Source organism: Sorex fumeus, unplaced genomic scaffold, assembly GCF_029834395.1.
Source record: "Sorex fumeus unplaced genomic scaffold, SorFum_2.1 ptg000035l, whole genome shotgun sequence".
NCBI lineage: Eukaryota > Metazoa > Chordata > Mammalia > Eulipotyphla > Soricidae > Sorex > Sorex fumeus.
In genome coordinates, this window is record NW_026606092.1 from 40,717,501 (window position 1) to 40,742,500 (window position 25,000).

The following is a 25,000-nucleotide window of genomic DNA, read 5'->3' on the forward strand; positions in this document are numbered from 1 at the left end:
CCAAAAACCCCAGTATACCCCCATCCCGCACCCTCTCCCTAACTGTGTGGCAGATGATTTCCACATTACTCTCTCTCTACTTTGATTACATTCAATATTTTGACACCAAACCCATGTTTATTATTTGGAAATTTACCCCAACACTCACATCTGCTGAAAAGGCAACATTAGACCTTTTGTTTTCTATTGCTGATTATGAATAGCATATGTGTTGGAATTCTAAAATCTTGTTAAATCTGGAGGGATTTCTGCCAAAAGCCACTGGGTTCTGAGATTTGTTTCTAAGTCTCAGGGATCATGGCTTAAGCGGCTTGTTTAGTAGCCAGAAGGCCCAGTCATGGGCAGCAACATTGTGTCTTGTTGGGGTGAGGGTGGAATGGGCTGGCTCCACCCCCACCCTATGAAGCCCCACGTGTCTGTCACTGTGGGCCTCTACCTGGCCATCCATTGGCCTCTGGAAGATGGTGGTCCCTGAACCACCAGGGGGAACAGCTGGAGTATCGGCACCTTTTCCCACCTGGGGTGGCCCAGGGCTGGTAACCTAATACTGAGTCTGGATGCATTTCATTTTATTTGTACTTTGAAGATGATAATGCCTTTCTCTTTGTCTGTGTGGGGTATGTGTTTGTGTGTATATGTGTTTGTGTGTGTGTAGTGAATATGAGAGAGAGAGAGAGAGAGAGAGAGAGAGAGAATGAGACCTTGTCACTACTTTTAAAAGATATACTAAAACTTGGAATTATGGTTACATAATTTTCAGATAGAAAATTATAGAATTAACCTTAACAAATTGATATTAGTCCAGAGGAATAGCTAAGTGGGTTAGACTGACTTTTATGAAACCTTGAAAGCATAGGCCACAAATACAATACTTAGTGCTGCTCATGTTGCACCAAATTTATCTAAGTCCTGGAAACTGTAGGACTGAGCCTGTCAATTCTACAGTCTGTGATTCCTGGTACAGTAAGCAATTTCCTGCCACACTGTGGACAGATATGTCTAATCTAAAAGCCACAACAGAGGAGTATGCCTCTGCTAAGCACCACTGAACTTTGGTTCAGTATAAATTTAATATGTTATTATCATTCAATACTAGGAAATTAATTTGAACAAGAATTTCTTCTCATAATATATGCTCTATCTAAAGAAATGCCACTGACTACCATTGCTTCATTATTTGTGACTTTTAAGTCTACTTTAGAATGGCTAATTGTCTCTGTATAATTACAAATGAGATAGTTCCAACTATAAGTGCAAAAAAGTTGTCATGAATCAAATAATAACCTCTATTCTTCCACTCAACAGAATTATTGATTGTTTCTTCTAATTCTGATTCGTTATTGTAGTCCTGTTTATACATGTCTTTCTCATTAGCTTTTCTAAAAAATATTTGCTGAAGGAATCAGAAATTCTCACTTTGTCATCATTTCTGTTCCCTAATTGCTTGCCATGCCCTTTATTCTCCACTATATGAGATTTCTGTATGAGCTTGACTTTGTCATTTCTATTACATAGAATATTTTAATATATATTGAATTAGTCCCTTACTGATCATGCACTGGTGTTGCTTTCTCAGTAGCCTGAGGAAGACCACGTCATGTTTATAAAATGATAACTGGTTCAAACCTCATCATACAGAAGCAGTACCTTCTCTCAAGCAGTTCAATAGATATTTTGATTCATAACTTTAAAGGGAAACATTGAAACCTTTTGGATATCAGTAGCAGGAGAGCTGTAAAGGAAAAGGAAAATCTCAAGCAAATGTCAGTAGAATTTTAGAATTCTTTCTGTCACAAATGACTTCTGAGTGGAAACTTCTGTGGTTTCCTACCCATGGTTCCCTCCATTACAAAATGAGTATCTATCTTTGTGATATAACAACATCTTAAACAAAAAAATACTATAAATTTTCATGTTTATTCTTAAAGACACATTGGTATTTCTCAAAGGAAGAAAACAAATGGAATAAACTTATATTTTAAAATAAAGAACCAGTTTGATTAATGTGCTACTGAAATAGCTGCTAACACTTACCTAAGAGTACACACCTCTGTTTCATCTTGGAAAGGACTCATTGATAGCAACACACTTTAGTGTCTTCAACAACTTCATGATTACAATTCTTATTGGAAGTCCAGATAATCTGGATAACAAATTAACTTGCCAAACTAACAAATCTCCACCTACCTCTAATCATCTAAGTTATCCTCTCATGGCTCCTAGTATTAAAGAGATATGTAGATAAATTATAAATAGAAAATTTAGAAAAATGGAGGCAGAGAAACAGGTTTTTATCAGTCTACAGTTTCCTTTTTTTCTGAAATGACTTCTAATGATAGATGATTCCCCCAAAAATACCTTTGAACTCTAAAAAAATGTCACTTAACTGGCCTACTTTGTTAATAGCAACATAAAATATAAAGGTTCACAGTTATTTTTTTCCAGACAAATTATACTATTGTCTATACTACACATGGATATGTACCCAGAATACCAAGTGCATTGACATAAGAATTTCCAAAAATTATTTATACTTGCATAAGAGAATATGGACATAGTTTTCTTGATTTTTCAATGCCAACTCTAATATTACTTTATTTTAATGATAATGAAATTTGCCTATTACATAAGTCAACAAGAGAAGAGACAAAGTGAAATAGACATTTCCCTTTGGTGTCATCTTTTAAGATCCAACAGAAAGAATAATAGATTCTAGGCACACATTATTTCTCATGTCTAGAGAAATATGCATTTCTCTTAGATAAAGTCTCCTGGATAACTATTTTTTTCCCCTTACCAGTCCAGCAAGTGACTGGATTCACTATCAACTAAGGCAAAATAGTGCAAATTCTAGTTATAGGTGGTGATAAGTAGGGCGCATCTCTATCTGCATTTGTGAATGGTATCTAAACTTATGAATAGTATATGAATCTGTATAATCTGTATAATGTCCACAACTGTTAACTCATATTATAGGTGGAGTGAGTAACTCCTATATGTTAAGGAACTACAGTGTATTGGGGCTGTGCCAACAGTACAGAGTTTAGGACACTTATCTTCTTTGTGGTCAGCCTGGGTCCAATTCCTGATATCACGTATGGTTGCCTATATCCACCACAAACAATCCCTGGACATAGAACTGGTAGTAATCACTGTGCATAGCTTCTTGTGGCCCAAAACCAAATAAACAAGCAAAAATATATAAGACATTATCACATTTTTATCTTCATTACCTACAATGCATTAATACCATTTTACAGATAAGGAAAAATTTAAATAAATTAAAAATGAAGTAACTTCACCCATTGAAGCACAGGAGATGATGAGACACAATTGAAAACTCAAATCTTTCTGCTTCCAACATCTAGTCTTTTATTCCACAAGACAATCTTAGTTGAGAACTACAAGTGACAAAAGAAATTAAAGGATGTGAAATGACAGCCTATCAAAGAACCTCTCTCTAAGATGTACCTGGTAGAGTGTATTTACGAAGAACCTTCATCAATGGTTATCCATTTTTAGATAGAACATAAAAGTTTTCACTATAGAAGTTGTAACCACCATCTGCACATACGGTGGATTTGTTATGATTCTCTGGTTATAAATGATCACTTTGGCATACCACATTTACTTATCCATCAACACAAATGCACAAATGGGAAAGTAGTTAAGTAAAACAAGGATGAAAAAATTTAAAAAATTGAGCTGTTAAGTATTATCATTTAGATTTTCACTGGAGTTAAGATGCAAGGAGTTCCAGAAGAAGAAAACCGGCAGGAGGACCCCACAGCTCCCGGAGAACTCCCCGGGCCCCATACAGAGCAGATATCACCGGGAGGTCCCAGATGGGGTAGGTGCTGTCTCCCCGCCTTTTCCAGATGGAATCCCGGTGACCATGAGCTTCTACAAGCATGGCTCTGGCGTGCAGGTACCAGAACTATTCTCTGAACTGCACGGCCGCATAAGTGGCCGTATGACTTTTCCTGATATGCAAAGTGATCAAGAAAAATAAATGATCTAGCATTGTCCCGGAAAGTCAGGCTTGAATGGTGGTGGGAAAATCTGAGCAATATATAATGCCTAACCGGAATACATCTGGACTGTGTATTTAACTATGCTGCTATGCTGCCCTAGGAGGGGAAGGGTGTCTGTCCTTCGCCTTTCCCCCTTTGTGGTGGCGACATGTTGGCCTGCATCTTTTAGAGCCTAATGAACAGCCAGGTATGAGACTGCATTGATGAGGCACGTGGGCTTCATGGGATTGGGAGTGGAATAGGCCCTGCTTCCCGCCATGACAATGCTCTGGGTTATGGCGGAAATGCTTCCTCAAATGCCGCCTCCAGCTTCTGACCAACCTTGAACCCAGAGGCACACATACCAATATCGGAATCCAGGAGTTTCTGGCAGTAATCCCTTTAGGTTTATTACTAAAATATCAGAAATCCAAATTCGTGTGGCCACTATTGTGGCCACGCGACATCATATGCTCTTCATAATCAGCAATAGAAAACAAATTTTCTAATGATGTCTTTGTGGCAGGCCTGAATGTTGAGGAAAATTCCAAATAACAATGTTGGGTCTTTTGTTGTAATATTGAATGATCAATGTAGAGAGAGAGAGTAAAGTGGAAATCTGCCATACAGGCAGGGGCAGTGGGAGGGGGAGGATACTGGGGTTCTTGGTGGTAGAAAATGTGCACTGGTGAAGGGATGGGTCTTTGATCATTGTATGGCTGTCTGAGACTTGAACTGAAAGGCTTTTTGACTGTTCTCACAGTGATTCAATAAATAAATTAATTAATTTAAAAGAACCAAGGAGTTCCTTAAACTGTCATTCTGAAATCTTTAGTTATTATTTTTTTAATTAAAAGTCCAAATTATTTTTATGTGGAAATATCAGGTGTTTTTATTTAAATAAAACTGTTCATATTTCTTCACAAATTGCAATTTCCATAAAATAAAATGTAAAGATATTTAATCTTCAGGATAATTAACTTTGACCACTTTATTATACTTGTGAAAAACCACACAAAATAAAATATAAATCATTATAGTCATTCTCTAGATTTCTTTCAAACTCCCCTGTGGCAATCTATGTACTTGAATGCTACTCTACCTGTTCCAAGAGAAAATACTTTCTTTTATCAATCATCATAGTATAGGACTAGCTTCCTTTCCTCAGCTTAATGTTTCAATTTTATCTAATTGACATTTTAGATGCATTGTGGAGGAAATAAACTTGGTATTGCTACACAGAAAAATAATAAATATTGCCACAACAATCATAAGTTATTCTTTCTGAATTAATCAAAACATATATATTTTATTAACTGAATATTTCCAAAGCATAATAATTACTCTGGGAGAAGCAGCATCAACATCAGACTGACAAGTTAGTTATTGGAACCAACAGTGTTTAATATAGATATGTTTCGGAAGATTCAGACTACACTAATCTTTTAAAATATTCAGTTACCTTTTTTTATATTTTGATCTACTTAATTATAATAAACTAGTGCTGATATAATGCAATATTGAGCATAAGTTTATTTCTTACATCGATAAATAGCCATCTTCAAAATTATTGTACCTATACATATAAATTTTAAGTACTTATTTCTGTGATCTGCAGAAAGATATATTTTTTCTTCTGCTAGATGATGACCCTTATCCATAATCCCCCATTAACATAACATATTTTTAACAAAGTGATAAGAAATACAGAAGACACCATTTCATTTAAGTCGACCAAGGACATGTTAAGACCGTGACTATCTTGTTAAGCGCAGACATGAGCCGCTGAGAATTCATTGGTGTGAAGACATAAAATAGGTTAAGTTTTAGAGAAAATCACATCCTTGATATATTCAGTCTTTTAGGTATAAAACTATCAAGTGCATGTTGATGTAAAGCCCAATGGCTACCATAAGTGAAGCATATGTGATTTCTCAGTTTTCAAGAAGTGATAAATGTACTTTGAGGCAAGTGCACTGTTAAGGACGAAGAGTTTACCTCAGGAGTAAATTGAGGATGTTGGAAGATTCATACAATGCCTGTATATAAAGGACTTTAGTAGCTGCTGAAAGTCTTATTTTACTGATGAATAAATCATTGCTTCAAGGTTATGCTATAGGTGAACGGAAAAGCTTGTATTTGAAGCCTCCTTATCCCTAATCCTCTGCTTTTGCCATAACATATTGCATTTCCCTGAAAATCCTTCTACAGAGTCTCATGGCTACAAAACTTTCTTCCTAATTCTAAATGCATTTATTTTAAAATATAATAATTATTTATTAGGCTTTTGGGTATTGATTCCAAAGAAAAACAAGTTGAAAAATTTTTTGGAGTCCCAAACTATAAAATTGTGGAATCTCCATTATGTTGTTTTCCCTTCTGGCAGATCCTATTCTCAGAATACCATTCTAAATTGAAGAAAACAAGAGCAGGGACTAGAAATGGTGATTTCACAGGATCATCGTCGGAAGGATGAAGGAGACGTTACTGGGGCCTGCTCGAGGCAATCGACGAATAACAGGATGATTTGTGATTTGTGATTTGATCGTCGGAAGTGGCAACCGCTCAACACTCCTCTGCTGTGCCTTTACCCTTGACCACAGGGACGGGTTAGAATCAGTGCATCCACGACTGAATTAATTGTATTGTCAATACCATGCTTTGGGCATGCCAGCCAATTCATATTTATTAGGCCAGGACTTATGGTAATTATTGTTTCTGCCTCTTGCTAAAACTGTCATAATGATGATTTAATAGTATAAAAACATCTTTGTGTCTGTGTCATATTTTTGGGGATTCCAAATGTATCTAGTGAATGTGTACAAGGACCTCTATTCCAGACTAGGGATTCAGTTCCTTACTTAATTTCAGGAAGGTTAGGGGGGTTGCATGTCATCTTGGTAATTGTGAGTATTTTATGGACTCAGAAGATAGTACAGCATGTAAGGAGCCTACCTTGCACTCTATTGATCAGAGTTCCACTTCCAGCAACACATATGCTACTCCAAGCCCCAGTAGGAGTGAGCCATAAGCAAAGAGGAAGCGAGAACCCTGACCCCAGTCACATGTGATCCCAATACTCCCCAAACAGTGAACATATTATAATATCTCATGTTTATTAATGAGATCTTGTGCCTCTATGCATCATCAAGATTCTGACTTTTAACTATAATCACAAGTTTATAAGGAGCTTTGAGTTTATATTTCCTATACATTAGGGCTGGAGCGATAGCACAGCGGTAGGGCGTTTGCCTTGCACGCAGCCAACATGACCGACCCGAGTTCGATTCCTCCGCCCCTCTCGGAGAGCCCGGCAAGCTACCGAGAGTATCTCGCCCGCACGGCAGAGCCTGGCAAGCTCCCCATGACGTATTTGATATGCCAGACAGAGTAACAACAAAGTCTCCAATGGAGACGTTACTGGGCCCGCTCGAGCAAATCGATGAACAACGGGAGGGCCTTTACCTTTTACCTTATACATTAGAAAACTGATAGTAATGGGTTGTAACAGCAAGGCAGTCAAAGAATAAACCACTATTACACTCTACTTAAATCAACCAAGTCACTGATTTCTCCATTTAAAACTTAATCTTAATAAACTGCTATATTTGGGCCTGAGCAATAGTACAGTGGGTATGGCACTTGTTGTGCACATAGTCAATATGAGTTGATCCTAAGCACCCCCATATTGTTACTCAAGTCCTGTCAGGAGTGATTCCTGAGAGCAAAGCAAGAACTAAGCTCTGCTTAGACCTCAACCTAACATGATGCATAAAAGTCAGATCTAAATGGATTAAAGTACTCAACATCAGACAGAATCCATGAGGTACACTAAAGACAATATCGGCAAAACCCTCCACAATATTTAATTTGAAGGTATCTTCAAAGATGACACGCACTGACCAAGCAAGTGGAAACAGAGATAGACAAATGGGACTATATTAAACTAAGAAGCTTCTGCACCTAAAAAGATACAGTGACCAAAATACAAAGACAGTCTACAGAATGGGAAAGTATATTTGCCTAATACCCATCTGACAAGGGGTTGATATCAAGGATATATAAAGTACTGGATGAACTCCACAAGAAGAAAACATCCAACCCCATCAGTTAATGGGGCGATGAAATGAACAGAAACTTTCTCAAAGAACACATCTGAATGGCAAAATGGCACATGAAAAATGCTCTTCATCACTAATCATCAGGGAGATGCAAAGCAAAACAACTATGAGATATCATCTCACGACACAGAGACTGGCATACATCCAAAACAACAAAAGCAACTGGTGTTGGCGTGGATGTGGCGAAAAAGGGACTCTTCTTCACCGATGCTGGGAATGTAGAATGGTTCAGCCCTTTTGAAAAACAGTATGGGTGCTTCTCAAAAAATTATAATTTGAGCTCCCATTTGACCCAGCAATACCACTCCTGGGAATATATCTTGGAGATGCAAAAAAAGTATAGTTGAAATAACCTCTGCTCCTGTATGTTCATTGCAGCACTGTTTACAATAGCCAGAATATGGAAAAAAAAAACAAACGAGTGTCCAAGAACAGATGACTGGTTAAAGAAACTTTGGTACATCTACACTAAGGAATACTATGCAGCTGTTAGAAAAGAGGAAGTCATGAAATCTGCATATAAGTGGATCAACATGGAAAGTATCATGCTAAGTGAAATGAGTCAAAAATAGAGGGACAGACATAGAAAGATTATACTCATCTGTGGAATATAAAGTAACAGAATGGGAGACTAATACCCAAAAATAGGTGAGATAAGCACGAGGAGGTTTGTTCCATGGCTTGGAAGTGGTAGCAAATGCTGGAGGAAAAGGTGGCTCAGATAGAGAAGTGACTACCAAGTAAAGGGTGTTTGGAGGACCCGCTCTGGATGAGAGATGCATGTTGAAAGTAGACTATAGACCGAACGTGATGGCCACTCAATTCCCCTATTGCAAAGCACAACACCCAAAAGGAGAGAGAGAACAAAAGGGAATGCCCTGCTGCTGAGGCAAGGTGGGGGAGGTGGAGGGGGTGGAGATGGTAGGAGGGATGCTCGGATCATTGGTGGTGGAGAATGGGCAATGGTGGAGGGATGGGTACTCTATCATTATATAACTAAAACTCCAGGATGAAAGTTTGTAAGTCTACAACTGAACCTCATGGTGATTCACTAATAAAATTTTTTTTAAAAAATAATTAAGCCCTGAACACAACCAAGTGTGCATCATCAAAAAATAAAATTGCTACATCTTATTTGTAGCACTTGTGTTTGACTAACTCTTTTAATAAGTATAGCTTTTTTATCTCTCTAGGACAAGATTCTGAATGAACTTTCTCCAGATATATGATATATTTTTCAAAGGCTACTCTAAGGCCAAAAGAGTTAGAAGTCACAATAGAGAGACAAACCAAGTCTGTTGAAATGCTCTAAACATAAATCAATGCCCTTTGTCATTAGTGATTTAAGAAAATGATATTCAAATAATAAAAAAATCACAACAAATCAAAGGCTGGTAGGATAAAAATCTTACAATATTGGAAAATAAAAAATAATATTAATAATAAAACAAACCAATATAGAAAATAAAAGTCTTTAGACATTCAATCCAATCAAAACAAAAGAATTATTATGATAAATTGAACTTAGTAATATGGTAATTTCTAGAATAGATTGAGTCAGTCATTGTATACAACATTTTTAAAAAGGAGACAAGTTTTCCTTAAAGTTTTCTTTATTAGACCTTTATTGATGCGCTACTCTTTCATGCACAAATAATTTTCAATATTTGTCTAAACAAAAATATTGCTTTTACATAGATCCATCTGACTTGACAGCATAATCCTTCTCACTATAACAATAAAGCTAGAGCTTGAGTTTAGCACTTAAGTGGAAATTGGTTTTCTAATAGAAAACACAAGCATCAAAATTGTGTCAATATAATTTCTGTGAAAAGTCATTTATTCAAGGTTAAAAACCAACTTTTCAGAAAGTAAAATTATTCTGAAAATTATTTCTTGGAACACTAAGCATGATGTTTTGATTTTTTTATTTTTCTAGCTGTGGTTGGTGTGAGCTTTTGTTTATTCTAGCTACTAGCTTGTAAGTTCATTTTTGAAATATGACTATATAACGACAATATTAATAAAGATAAGTCCTTGGTGATGAGAAAATGAAATAGTACCCATTTTTTTAGTATTTCCTTTTTCTTTTCAATAAATGTCTATCCTTACAACATAAAGGAGATTGTTTCTTTTGCAAAGTTGATGATGTAGCAACCAATTAGTAACTTCATGGGTAATCCCAAATACTCCAAGAACACTAGCCTGGGATCTTTTGTCTTTTAAAATCTTTGCTCTCTATATTTAGGGAGTTGACAACTAGAATAGAAAAATCAAAGAACCCCAAACTCAAATTCTACATTTTAAATTACATATCAAGATAGTCATACATATGCCTTCATACCTTACATGTCAAAAAAAAAACATTACTAATTATAAAAGGATCTCATTAGTCAGTGAAAGACTCATGTCACATATAATTGTGCATTAACAGAAATTTATGCAGGAAAAAATACTCTGGTATTATGTGATAAGATAGTCAGAGTTAACTGAAACTCGATGAAGCCGGATTGTTTCTAAGGATTCATAAATTCTTAATAAAGTTTTATAAATTCCAGTAGATTCCTCATTAAGTTAAGAGCAAACAAATTTCACCTCATGAGGAAATTTGATTACACACGAGAGATAGCTCATTCTCTAATATACTAACAAGGTGTTTGTAAATTTCATGGTAAGTCTTTTTATTCCAATATTGTTTTTGAAATTTTAGATAAAAATGTTTATAATCGAAATATTCTACTCCTTCACTATAACATTAATAGAATTTTAGAACATTAATAGAAATAATAGAATAATAGAACATTAATAGAAAGAGGTTAGAAAGATAGTACAGTGTTGGTCTCTGAGCACAGTGCCAGCAGTAAGCCTCAAGTACCACCTATGACCCTAAAACAATAGCAAAGTTACATTAATAGAAATTTTTCAAAATACCCCCCACCCCACAAAAATTTAAACTTTTCATTCAGAAATTTTCTGATGTGCTTGGCATTTTTTCAAGCCTTTGCTTTCATCCTTTGGTTCAGGTGAATTCCTCCATTTCTTCATTATTCCTGGTCCCTTACATAATAGTAAGGGACTAGGATCCATGCAGGTCTTCCAGCCACTTGTGTTCACCTGGGTCTGGGTGAATATAGACAATTGGCTGCCACAAGTGCCCAGAAACAGCTACTGCAGCACCAAATTTGAGAGGAACTGAACATCCAGGTTTCACGGTTGCTAACCCCTGTCAGGGGGTGTGCTATAAAGTCAAGCAAGCAGGCCTGATCAGTGACTGAGTTCTTGGAGTCGTCTGTGTCCCAAAGCTATTGAATCAACAAGCAGACCAGGGGAGTTGTGTTTGTAAATATCTGGCAACCAACTAGTGCCAAGGTTGGGTGAATGTGGTTAGCAACCTGGGTGCCTGGTTGTGGTTATGCAGCAAGGCCTGTGATGCCAAATTTGAGTGGACTGCAACCAAATGTTGACCATCTCAGGTTTGCAGGGGTATCTGTGCCCCAAACGTGTGTAGTCCTCAGCAAGGGACCAGGAGTTTGAACTTGTGAGGATATGAAAGCCCAGAGAGGGGAGAAGTCTGAAGAGCGAGATTGCCAATGGCCTGGGGGCACCTGTGTACCAAGTTCCTGAGGGCCTGGGACCTGAGTCAGAAGTCTTTGGGGCACACTGGAATTGGGTCTGCTAGCTGTTACTGAAAGTAGGGCCCACGGGTAGCTGACTAGGCTCCAGGAGGTAGAGCCAGGAGTAAAATCTGAGCACAGAGTAGCTGGGTGGCTGCTGTGGTAGTGGTTGGCAGGGGCGGGTAGCAGCAGATGACGAAGCCTGCTGGCTTGTTCTGCTGTGGGGAGTCTGCGGAGCACTCACTGGCAATAGAGCTGTGGCTTTTACCACTAGGAGGCTGGTGGGGGGCTGGGGGGACTGGGCTTGCTCGCCTGCCTGTGAAAGTCCGCTTGCTCGCTGTCTTCTGGCCCCCAGCCCTCCTGGCCTAGTAGCATGAAAGGTGGGCTTCAGGTTGCTGCCCTTTCCTCCCGTTTCAGCAAGGTTGTTAGAGGTTGTTAGAGGTTGCCGATGGTGCCTACGAGTGACCCTCATCCCAGTATACTCCTTAGGTTTCTCTCCTCTCAGGCCGGTGCTATAGGGATCGTATCTGGTATTCCTTTGCCTCTGGGTGCTACTCAGACCATTTGGGTCTCTCTGAAATTCAGTGTTACCATTTGGAGGCCCAGAAACAGTGAGTCTGTTCATTGAACTAAACCAATGGCTGAATGCTCCTCCAAACATTTCCTGGCATGCTGGGGTCCACTTCCTTCTGACAACGCAGGGGCTCCCAGATAGTCATCTCCACATCCTTAATTGTGCAGAGCAAAAAGTGCCCCACTTCCCAGGGGAGAGTTCCACACCTTAGCAATCGCTTCCTGGTTGGGGCTCAATGCTCTCTTCATAAGAGAGAACACCTCTGTCTTTCTTTACGATTGGAGGATGCATTTTTAAACTTTACTTCATTGTGGGAGCAGGTTTAAGCCACATCTCTGGGTATTCAGGGCTTACTCCTGGGTCTGTGCTCATGAATCACTTCAGGAATCACTCCTGGCAGTGCTCTGGGCACCTTATGCAGGAGTGGGGATTGAACTGTTAGGGTTCGGGTTTGGTTTCGGGTTTGGGATCGGTTTCAGTTTGGGGTTGGGGTTCGAATTAGGGTTCGGGTTAGGGTTCAGGCAAAGGTTCCAGTTAGGGTTTTAGGGTAAGGCTAAGGGTAAGGATTCAGGTTCCGGTTCAGGTTAGGGTTGGGATTAGGGTTAGGGTGAGGGTGAGGGTGAGGGTAAGGGTTAGGGTGAGGTTGAGAGTGAGGGTTCCATTCCATTCTAGCAGACTTTCTTGGACAATGAGAAGGGGGATACTGAGAATTTTATATGTGCCTATCCCCAATGGACAATGTCACAAGGGAGGGGACCCTGTGGACAAGTCATAGGCGACTCTCAGGTGCTCATCTGGCCAGACCCCTTGTGGGATCTTCACTCAAGAGTGTCGGTATGAGCCCCCCATTCGGGTCACACCTCGAAGGACCAGCGTCTGAGACAGTCATCTCCATTAGTCTGAAATGCCTGTCCACGGAATCGCATGTTAGAGCCCACCAGATCCTGTAGTGGGTGCCCTGGGACCGAATCAGTCACTCACCCAGACATTCATGACACAGACCAGAGTCTAGAAGACGTTCCCAATGCCCGAGCCAACTCACAAAACCCAGAAAACCAGGAGCGCAGAAAAAATGGTGCACAAAACCCAGAAAATAGAGCTGCCTCTGGATCAACATCAGAGGCCTCAGTGGCACCTACATTCCTGTATTTCCTGTAGAGGCCCAGTGCCACCTCTGAAACTCCACCAGAGGCTTCGGATGCAAATCCTCAAGCAGGGAGATCAGTCCTGGGGAACCCAACTCTGCTTAAAGGCACACCCGGAAGCGCCCAGGGTTACTCCTGGCTCTGCGCTCGGGAATCACTCCTGGCAGTGTGGGGAACCATGACTCTGCACCCCAATAAATGATGTCACAAGGGAGGGGACCCCGTGGCCCTCCATGGGGTGTGAGGGATAGAACCTGGCTCGGCCACATGTAAGGCAAACCCCCTCCCCATTGTACTGTCTCCTGGCAGTGTGGCGGGTTGGAGCACTGCCTGGGGGTGCGGCCTTGCTTCCTGCCACAGCCTCATGCGGGAAGCGGCTCACAGTAGCTCAGGCTTCTCCACCGTGGAGAGGGGTCACAGTGACGCCTCCACGTTGTCACATAGGAAAGTATGAAAGCACAAATCTCAAGAGGGAGATGCAGGTGACGTGTGTGCTCAGGCACCGCCTAAGCAGAGCAGCCTATGCGGTCAAGTTGGCTTTTAAGGGTTCTCACGGGCTGCCCAAGTCCCGTTGCTAGGATTGTTGCCAAGGGGGGGGGGCGGGGGAGTCAGAGCTCACTAATGTGCGCCAGGTGTATTCAGGTGTGTCCCTGGAAACCTCACCCAGGGAACACGTGGCCAATCAGAGTGGGAATGGGAGGGTTGGTTGGAGGGTGGGCTGTCGGAGCGGATAAAAGACAGTCCCCAGACCCACTTCTTCCTTTTGCCGGCTCTTGGACTTTCTCGCTCTCGGGTCTCCGGTGTCAGGTAGGGCTCTGCGTCCCCAGGGCCTGGCACGGGCAGGCTGCTCGGGTCCAGCTCGGCCGGGTGCAGGCAGGGCCGGCTGAGGTTCGGGTCAGGCTGGACTCCGACGCCCGGGCAGCGATAAGGAGGGGGGTGCAGGGGGACTTGGAGACTCTCGGTGCAGTGGGGGGTCCAGCGACAGGCTCAGAGCACGGGGGTCTTGCCCACGTGGCCGGAGACTGGGGGAAAGGCACGGGGGACAGAGAGGGAGGCGGGGGGTGTGACCTGGTCCTATCACGGGCAGAGAGACCCCCGGGGTCCGGGAGCCCCCCCTTGCCTCCCCTTTATCCTATAGTCAACTCAGGGGTTTAGGTCTGCTCCTACTCAGAACTGCCCCTGGCAGTGCTTGGGGAATGAGGGGCGTTTGGCACCCCAACTGGGCCGCCCACGTGCCAGGCTCAGCCCCGCCCATGCCACCTCCCCCGCTGTTTCATTTCGAAGGAGGGACGCATTTCTCAGCTTCAGCCTTTTGACAAGTCTTTCGCAACTGCCGTGGGATCAACTGGGGGTGGGGTCTTGCTTGCAAGGGACTGCCTCCTGGGGGTGGGCCCCATTCCCACCGCCTGGGGGCCTGGGGGCCCAGGGGCGTGGCCTCACCTTTGAGCCACCAGTGGGCGTGGCCTCCCTGGGTGGTTCCCGTGAGCCTCGTGTGGGTGTGGCCTCGCCCTTGAGCTGCCTGGGGGCGTGGCCTCACCTTTGAGCTGCCAGTGGGCGTGGCCTCCCTGGGTGGCCCCCGTGAGCCTCGTGTGGGTGTGGCCTCGCCCTTGAGCTGCCTGGGGGCGTGGCCTCACCTTTGAGCTGCCAATGGGCGTGGCCTCCCTATGAGCCTCCTGGGGGCGTGCTCCCCCTGTGAGCCTGCCTAGGGGAGTGGCCTCAGCTGTGAGCCTCCGGGGGGGCATGGTCTCACCTGTGAGCCCCCGAGGGTGTGGCCACGCATGCACCTCCTGGGGGCGTGTTCCCCGTGTGAGCCTCGTGGGGGCGTGGTCTCGCCCGAGAGTTGCCTGGGGCAGTGGAGGGGGAGGGGCGGGTGGTGGGCGGGAGGGGCAGGCGCTCAGGGTGGAGCCGCGGCGCCGAGGCTGCCCGGGAGGCTCCGCCCCCATGGGTCTGTCCAGCCCCTCGATGCGGGTCCCTGGGGCTGGAGCCTCAGGGCCGTGGCCCGCTGCTCGGGGCGTCCCTGGGACCCCCGCGGCCCGGGTTGGTGCTGCCCAGGCCGGGCACTCGGGGGCGGGCGGGTCGCGGCCGGATTGGCGCCGGGCTCAGGGCTGGGGTCCCGGCACGACCGCCCCCGGTTCAGGGCCCAGGGAGGCCCGGCCGGTCTTGCCATTGCCCAGAACTGCCACTGCCTTTAATTGTTTTAAATAAAGCTCTTTTTTTGTTTTTGATTTTGACGTTTTGAATTGGATCACAGTGAGTCATGGTTGATGGTTGGATCCCAGCCCCGAGATCCGAGCATCCCCACCCCGTCCCTTCTGCAGCTCACGCTTCTTGCCTCCAGCGTCCCCAGCTTCCCTCCCGGGGCTGGGGGTCCTTGCGTGCCCCAGACACGGGCCTCACCTGACTCTGTGCGTGCTTCTTCACTAGGGTCCACTGGGAGCTGTGGACGGGCTCCAGAGGATAAGGCCAGAGTCCCTGGGCTTCCAGGTAGTACTCCTGCTGGCCTCTCACTCCCCTTTGGCGTGGTGACCAGGGTGACCCTGAGACGGTCACTGCCCTGCCCTAGCCTACGGGTCTCAGGGGAGCAGCTCTGAAAGACCGTGGACTGCAGAAGGGAGCACTCCTTCCCAGACTGCGTCCATTCTCAGTTAATTCACAGTTGCGACGAATCGAAGGCATTGCAGTGAGGGTCAGTGGGAAGCAACAGGCTTAGCATGTGGCAGGCCAGGGACTGTAGCGTTGCAGGGTCGCTCCCCCCCTCTGAGACAGTGGCTCGCGCTCACTGTCAGGTGCAGGGTGGCGTGTCCCATGTCCTCACACATCGCTCTGCCTCTGCACAGCGATCGATTCAGTCATAGGAGCATCCAGGTCTGAGAGCACTAGGTGACCACCCCCCCCCAAGAGGGCTCCAGGAGAAATCCACAGAGATGGAGTGTGCTGGGCATCATGCCAGTGACCACTTGCAGACATCACTCTAGCCCTTACACACACGTGTGTCCTGACCATATCCATCCAGGGTTTTCAGCCACCGTTGCGGGCCTGTTTCCTAGGTTTTCCTGCCAGCCTCCAGAACCCCGGCATGCATGCGTGGCTTGGTGCTCATCATGTCCCACCAGAGACCCACGTGGCTGCTCCTGCCGCAACACTGTCAGCTTCCTGTTCCAGAGTGCCTGAGTAGAGGCGCTGTGCAGTTCAGTCATCGCCGATCACACACAACGCAGGTGTGTCACATGCTCATTTTCACATCACGTGGACAAGTTTTGTCCCCTTCAACTATGGTTAATCTTTTCCAGGTTTACACTGGCTAAGTATGATTCAGGAATGAAGTGTCTCTTTATACAGCGAAACCTGTGTCGTGTACAGAACCTTGCTGCATGTCTTCTGTGTGTGTTCATTTACATCCTATAGCTGTTTCCTGGGTTGTTCATTGACATGACTATAGATCATGATAAGGGATTAGATTTTAAGAAATCCACCATTTGCATCAATAGGCCGTAACAGTTGCCGGGCTCTAGTTTTTTTCCCCCTAAAGTCCTGGTACTCTGGGACCAGACCTACACATTAGGAGGTGCTGGTTTTCTCTTAGGCCACCAGATCACCCAGTTTCATCCTTTATATATGTCCTCTGAATAGCACTGAGGTTCATTTCTGAGCACATGCACAGGGTCAGGCATTAACCACTTGGGGTATGGTCCAGAAATACCTCCTAAGGCAGGAATATGGGACTTCTGCTTCCCTCCAGGTGCTGCAGATGGGCCCATGGTAGCCCCAGGGCACTCATGGCCACTGGGAGCACAGAGTGGGAAGGTCAGGGATCCCCAGGCTTGCACATGACCTTGCTGTGGTTGGGACCTACATGCCAGAGACTTCGCTCTGGATCTTGTATGTGCAAGGGCTATGCCCCCCACCTTGCTGAAGTATTTTCTTTGTATTTTTACCCTTGATTTTAAATGATTGATTTTTAAATGAGCACACACTGCAGATTTCAGGGGATTACATCCCTGTCATTGACTTCATGATCCCCAGCCCAGATCCAGGCATTACCCCTGAGGGCTGTAGGTGCATGTGTGCTTTCAGTGCAAAACCGTGCTAGAGTAAATGGATTTCTTTTCCTTTTGCTTTTATTAAAAGTTTATCCTCTTGTCCTGTAGAATTTCCGTTTACTTCTCACATTGCTGAGTGAGTTGAAGAGCAGATTCTGTAGATCCCACTTTCTCCACCTGCCCATTGTCCTGCATTTACTCACCTTTGAGCAGTGATGCTGTGAATAGCCACCTACAGCCATTTGCCCACGGTTGGATTCTGCCCCATGTGGAGCTCTTGAGACTCCTAGTGAAATGATAGGAGGTAGAGGACCTGTCTGCACTTCCTTAAGCAGCATTGCCATAATTGCTTTGCCTGTTGCATTTGTTTTGCATATTCTATTGCTATATGATCTTATTTCAGGTGTTTTTGGTGGGGCACAATGAGCTTGACAGAACCAGGCACTGTTACCAATGTGTGTCATTCACTGACTTTGAAATTGTCATGATGCTCAGGTTGCTGTTAGGAAATGATGGGTATGACCTACAGTCCTTTTGTAGTATCCGTTATCTTGCTTGACTCTTTATTAGCATATAAAGCCATCCATCTGAGTGGTCCAGTCTGCTGTGATGTACCATTACTGTACACTTTTAACTGTTGCAGCGTCCTTTTATTGTGAAGTTCACCTCATGACTTGCAGTTGTTCAGATTGTATTTTCTTTTTAAAGCAGTAGCCCCACACTTTAGCTGTGTGTGTTTCTGCTATGACAATGGTGTTTCTGCTATGTGCAGTACCCTATGTCACTGCAAACTTTAATCCTCTGATTTTCCTCCTGCTGGTTTTAACACTCTTAAAATCTTCTGACAACATACCTTAGTCTTGTCAAAGGACTGGAAAGTACTCCCTGTCTTTGGAAGTACTTTGGCTGATTATTATCCTGAGTAACAAATTCCCAGAACACACTCACCCTTGGAGCTTCACTTACTGTTTCAGCAGGGATCCGCTCCTTCAGAGTACTCACAGTTTACTGGGGTTTTCTGATTAGAGTCTATATCAGACAGTCCTTACTGTTGAGGTCCCTCTTCTGGTGCCAGTGGCCTGGGACCAGTCCAAGGTGAAAAGACTTTGAAGCAGTAACACTGAGGATTCAGGAACAAGACAGAAATAAGAGAGAAAAATTATGGGGTCAGGGGCCTCATGAACGGAGGACCTGGATATAAGCAAACACAGATGCTCTCACAAATTCAACCCTCCCATAAAATGCATTTGCAGAAATCACCGTTTACCTAGCAGGCTGTTGGACACAAGAGTAAGTCATGACTCATTCTCTTTGAAAAAACTGGCAGTATGTTCCATGCTCTGCAGCACTTACTTTGCATGTCATGGTTCCGTGTCCCTCTGATGGCTCTTGGTTGGACATCACATCCGATAGTCTGCATAGCATGCCTTGCTCAGAATTTGTTTTGCAATCGGTGCATTTAGATTTTGTGGCTCGCATTTAAGTTTTAATTTTAAAACTTAAAATTGCATATGTTGATGAGTGAACTTAAGATTTTAAGTTTTGATTTATGACAGACGCACACGGAGCATCACTGCTTATGTGGCGTATAGTGGCGGTGCTTTTCCCTCGCAGCTACACAGCCCAACTCTATCACAGTGTCAGATCAGAAACGTGGCTGCATCCTTGTCTCAGGCACCATTACTTCATACTTTCTCCAGTGCTGTGTTCCTGTATGTGCACTCTTGTGGCACATGTCAGTGTGACACATGATTTACTAATGATTTACTAACCACACATGCACACACCCAAGCCTAGGGACACAGAACGTGGTTTTATGCCTTAGTTTCTTGCACGTGTACTTGCTTGTGTATTTTCAAAAGGCCAGCATCACTCTATCTCTCTTACCACCCACGTTCAGTGCTCTCAGGCCACTTCCCCCACCCCAGGGAGGCCTACAATGATAGGTAGGTGAAGGAAGGAATGAGGGCCAGGCTGGTTGGTAACAATTGTAGTTTATTACAATCTTCACTTTCCTTCTGCCCCCCCCAAACCTGAGCCCTTCTCACCTCTTACTCTGCCACCTGGAGCCCGAGCCCCCTCTGATCTTACAGTCTTAGTTTATATAGCAATCACATAGGGTGGTGACACAAAGGTGGGTTGAATATTAACAAATCAACAAAGAAAGGTAAGGCCACTCCTCCCGGAGATTAACTCAAGGATAAAATCTCATCTAAAGAGATTACTCTAGATTACTAGGAGATCCGCTCAAGGGTGGGATCCCAACAAGGGTGTGCTCTTTCCTCAGTAATCCACTTAAATAGTTGTAGTAAATCTACTTCCAATATTTCAAGCAATGTCATTCTGTAGGAGCACAGTAAGAGATATAAACTTAAGGTTTGGTTCTTCCTGAGGACATCTTACTATATATTCCATAATATGTATTCAATATATAATAATAAATAATAATAAAATAATAAATATATAATAAATAACAATATATAAATATATATTCACAAATCACAAATCACAAATCATCCTGTTATTCGTCGATTGCCTCGAGCAGGCCCCAGTAACATCTCTTTCATCCTAGCCCTGAGATTATATTCAAGGCTCTTTAGGAGAATGAGACCCATCATTGTTACTGGTATTTGGCATATTGGGTACACCATGGGGAGTTTGCCAGACTCTGCCGTGTGGGCAGGCTACATTCGGTAGCCTGCCAGTTTGTCAAATTAGGAATGAGATGTCATAATAAGATGTCCAAGAGCTGGTTTTTATAGTCTCTGAGTCTTGGCTGCTGATGGGATTACACGGCGCCAGGGGGCCAGTTGGTGGATGTGACCCCCGCCTACTGGAATTTGGAGGATCTGGGAAACAATATGTTATATAATATATAAATAATATATAATAGCATTATTATCATAATATATAATAAGAATAAATATATAATAATAAATTCAATATATAATGTAATATATATTCAAAATATATATATTACAGTCCTCAGGCCAGGCTAGCCTTCCTAGCCCCAGCAGGGTACTAGTCTCGTCGTTACTTACTTTTGGATCATGACAGCGTTTATCCATAATCATGCCCTCAACTTATAGTTGAGTATCGTAGTGCTTTGGCCTGGCCCATTTCGATGCCAGGGTAGCTCACAGCTTGCCCTGGGTTCATTCAGTTCCTCATTGGGAACCTGCTTTTGAGGTGCGGGGAACTAAGGGCAACTAAGTCAAGAAAGCAGATGCCCAGGAGTAAATATTATTCGGAGTCAATCAACTCCCAAGTTACAAAAGCATAATATTAACTGTCTTCCTGTGTCCATACAGAAAGGACATTGCTTTGAGACATAATTTACAATACAAGTTCAGTGTTCTTAGAAGGATCTGATCTTATAAGCTAACAGAATCTGATTAGGGAGAAAAGGTGATTAGCCGATTGGGGAGGAGAGCACAGAGAAGAGTTTGCAGATAAATACTGAGGAATGGGAGTGACTGTGATGGGCATAACCAATAAACTTAAGCTCCCTGTGGCAATGTTATCATACACTTGCTGGCATGTATAAGCCTGCAGAGCTCACCCCCTGGGTACGATCGCCATTGCTTTATTTCCTGTGCTTGGGCACAGGAAGTTTCAGGGATTGCATGCTGTCATCTGTGTGTAACACAGCTGTACTTGCACTGAAAATTCATCATCTTTTCCCACAAGGAGCTTCCTGGGAAGCACCATCTATATTTTATGACAGTGAGCCCTGAAGAGCTTTTCAGGACTTAGCAGCTCCATAACAAGCACACTTTGAAAGACCACTGTCAACATACGTAATAGGTCTCTCTCTCTCTCTCTCTATATATATATATGCAATCTATGTATACAAAAATATATGTAATATTTCTGATGGATTTCCACTTTCACAGTGAGTCCTCGAGTTTGTTTTGGGGAGTCCAGCCTAGTTGCATTCCTGTATGGATTTGCCACCCCTGCTTATGTGGCATGTTAACCTCTGTTTCCATGTGTTATCCAAGTGTGCTTTTATCCTCTACTGAGACTGTATTAGTAGTTGCAGCAGTGTCAGTATTTTGGATTGTCTGCTACTGCATTCATCCTGAAGGATGATTCTTCTATGGACTGGTTCTCTCAATATGTGGCTTTGAAAGTTTTCTCCCTTTTACTGCCTTAGAAGTGGGCCAGAGAGGAAGTCCCAGTGAGGGAGGGGAAGTGAACTGGGGGACATAGGAGGCCCATGTTTTCAGGGCATCCATTGATCCTGAAGAAGGTGCTTTCATGACGCCATTTTAGGCACATAATCAATTTGTGTCAGAGTATTCACTTTGAGTACGAACACTTGGGAGGCCTTTACTCTGTGCCTTTTGTCAACTTTGAGTGAAACCAGACACTTTGGGTAGACTCCTGCAAGTTATGTGTGTATGGCCAAGTCTGTGGTCTGTACATGGACATTTCTGTTGCTCTATTTGGCATTCCGGTAGTAACTGAGGATCACCCCTGGTGAGTGAACGGAGGAGTGTTGGCTGGGTTCCTATTCTTACTCAGGACTGCCTCGTGGACATTTGCACGTCTGTTATGATGTTGCCCATTGACTTGTATTCTGAACTTCCTGGAGGAGCTGGACTTTGTGTGGTTGGGGTGCTGTTGCAGTGTATGTTCTACCAGCACCAAGTGGTGTTGGGTGTTTTACGTTTTCATTACAGTTTGGCTGTGGTCTCTCACCCGAGCAGGGACCACCCACCCACCATCACTGGGTGTGTTTCAAGGAGACTAATAAAAGACTACAAAACCTGTGCCTGGATCATTTTATTAATTAACTTATGTAATTAACTTTTGTAATGTTTGTTTGTGCTGTTTCCCCTGTGCTGCTCCCATATATTTATGCGATCTGTTTGTGTGCTTCACGGTGCTGCTGCTTTTGCTGTTATGTTTTATGCCATGGCTGAGATGATCCTGACTTAGTGTTTCTGAACATTGGTGTGGTTACATTAGATTAATGTTACAGTGGTTACATGGGGATGTCAAGATTGTGGTAACTGATGGTTAAAACATTCACTGAAACTGGGATCACAGGATACAGGTGAAACAGATGGTCTCGATAATTCATTGCTCACCTAAGATGCATTTGCAGAAATCACCTTTTTTCCAACCAGCTGCTGAAAACAAGATTCAAATTATTACTCATTCTCACATGCTTTGGCTTTGACTTAAGTAAGCTGCTGCTTAACATGCAGTGCTAACCATTTTTTTAACTTCTCTATGCACCGTTTCATGTTTTACCTGTATGTTTCATATTTCTTGTTATGCCTGTATGTTCCATATTTCTTGTGTACCTGTATTTTCCATATTTCTGTTCCATAATTCTGTGTCACAGACATGATTTACTAATCCTAAGTTTTCTTTGCTCTATTTCCTGATCCTGATCCTTAGAGCAGACACAGGCATGCGTGTTCATTCACATGCCTATGGACTCCCATCCATGTGAGCACATTCACTGAAGGTTCCCTTTAATCAGTCATGTTCTTTGGAAGTAACTGGAAGATGCAAAATTCACAGGTAAATGCCTGCCTACTCTCTCTTGCATGTGCACCCCCCACACACACACACCCCTACATGCACACACATGCTCAGACTATGGCAATTTATTCTTTGCTTAGGAAACAGGAATTCTTGGCTAATCTTCTCAGACCTGAGCACACTAACACACCTGCTTGTGTTACCTTGGTGCTCACTTGGGTGTGCAAATTAGCTTTACCTTTCATTTTTGTCATATGCTTAAATTGGATTCTGAGTACTGTGTTGGTTTTTTGTGTGCAGACAGCTCAAGCTGTCACAAGCAGCTCTTGATTAAGTGCACAGTGTACTGTTTTCAGGGTACTCTGTCTTACGGCGCTTGCTCTACTAATCAGGGTGCTGCTGCTGTTGCTTCTGGTGGCTCACACTTATGTGTGACATTTGATAGACTAACAGGAATCAATTTTATGTTGTCCAACATCCCTATTTTGAGGTTGGCATCTTCATAATTTCATGGCACAAATATCACAGTTAAAAATATTTTTTTCCATGATCACACATGTCCAGTGTTAGTACTAGTCAGCCACAGTTGAAGCGTGCACATCTCAACTAGTGTTTCTCACACTCATTCTAAAATCAGTCATGATGTTTTGGTTGGTGTAGTCCAGTGTATGGGCCCTTCTTTGGGAATCCTTTCCCTGAGCACTCCTGTGCGCCCTTGTGTGCATTCCTGTGACATTTGTGTGAGCACAGTTAGTTCCTCATTGCAGAAAACATGGCGTTTCTCCCTTTCTCACCTAGTCACATGCGAGCATTTGTTCTGTTGTGCCACCCCAGCATATTTGCTAAGCAGACCCTGCTTTTGTTACCTTACTCCTCACTTGGACATGCAAATTCGATTTACCTTCCAGTTTGTCACATGCTTGAATTTGATTCTTAGGACAGTGTTTGATTTGTGGGGGTGTGCTGATGGCTTAAGCTTTCACAGGCAGGTCTTGTTTCAGTGCACATTTCACTGGTTTCACTGTAATCCGACTCACAGCACTTTACACTGCCGTCTTCACTGCAGTCAGCAGTAACAAGCACTGCACCTTCCCTCGGGTTTAACACTCGAACATAGGGGGAAATGTTTTACTCTTCTTGACTTCAAACGGTAGGTTTCCTAAGTGACATTAGTGATTAGACTTTGAAAAGGGCGTCCTTCAGCCTGTTCTTTCATTGATTAAACATTTTATACACACCTATTATTTTTTTCCCGATACCTAACCTATGCTCTCTGTCTCTGTCTTACCCTATAACACTGTGGCTGTAATCATCTCCTAAACATACAAATGATGGTACTATTGCAGTATCAATAACTGTTCATTTATGTTCCCTACTTTGTGGCTTGAACTGATAATGCAGCATGTAGAGGAGTTCCTTGCACTTGGCCAGCTGGGTTTCAACCTACGGCCTTCCATATGGACTCATCACTGCCGGGAGTTATGACTTAACACAGAGCCATTAGTCAACCCTGACTCTGTATTGCCCAGTAACATTAAGGAAAGGCACCGTTTTGTTGCCTGCTGGTGAGTGGATATTCTGAGTACCCTCATTCCTGTGATCACAGTGATAGCTGCAGGCAAATTATCATTTCTGTTCAGGGATACACTTAATGCAATCCTTATATTTCGTGTGTGGTTTTACTGTAGAGTTGCGTTATGTGCTTTTGGTGCCATGCCATGCCATGCCAGGTAGTCAGCCCTCATTAACATCACAAAGGAGCTCTTTATTTGCAGGTGCAACACTTGCCCCAGAGTGGCTGAACGGTAAGTCTCAGGTAGGTGACTGGGTGGTTGGGGGTTTAGGTAGAAGGATATGTAGGGGAGTGGGAGTAGGGGCTTGAGAAACAGGGTTACTGTATAAAGTATGGAGATGAAGTTTGAATATATGTGAGGAAAAAAACAGGACAAGAGCTAGTTGAATTGGGATTGGATTCAACTTAAGGAAAGGTG

At 43.4% G+C, this 25,000-nt stretch overlaps 1 pseudogene; it reads right to left on the reverse strand.

The window, feature by feature from the left end:
- Window positions 1-25,000, reverse strand: part of LOC130026862 (transmembrane protein 185B-like) — a 76,180-nt pseudogene that overhangs the window by 4,882 nt on the left and 46,298 nt on the right.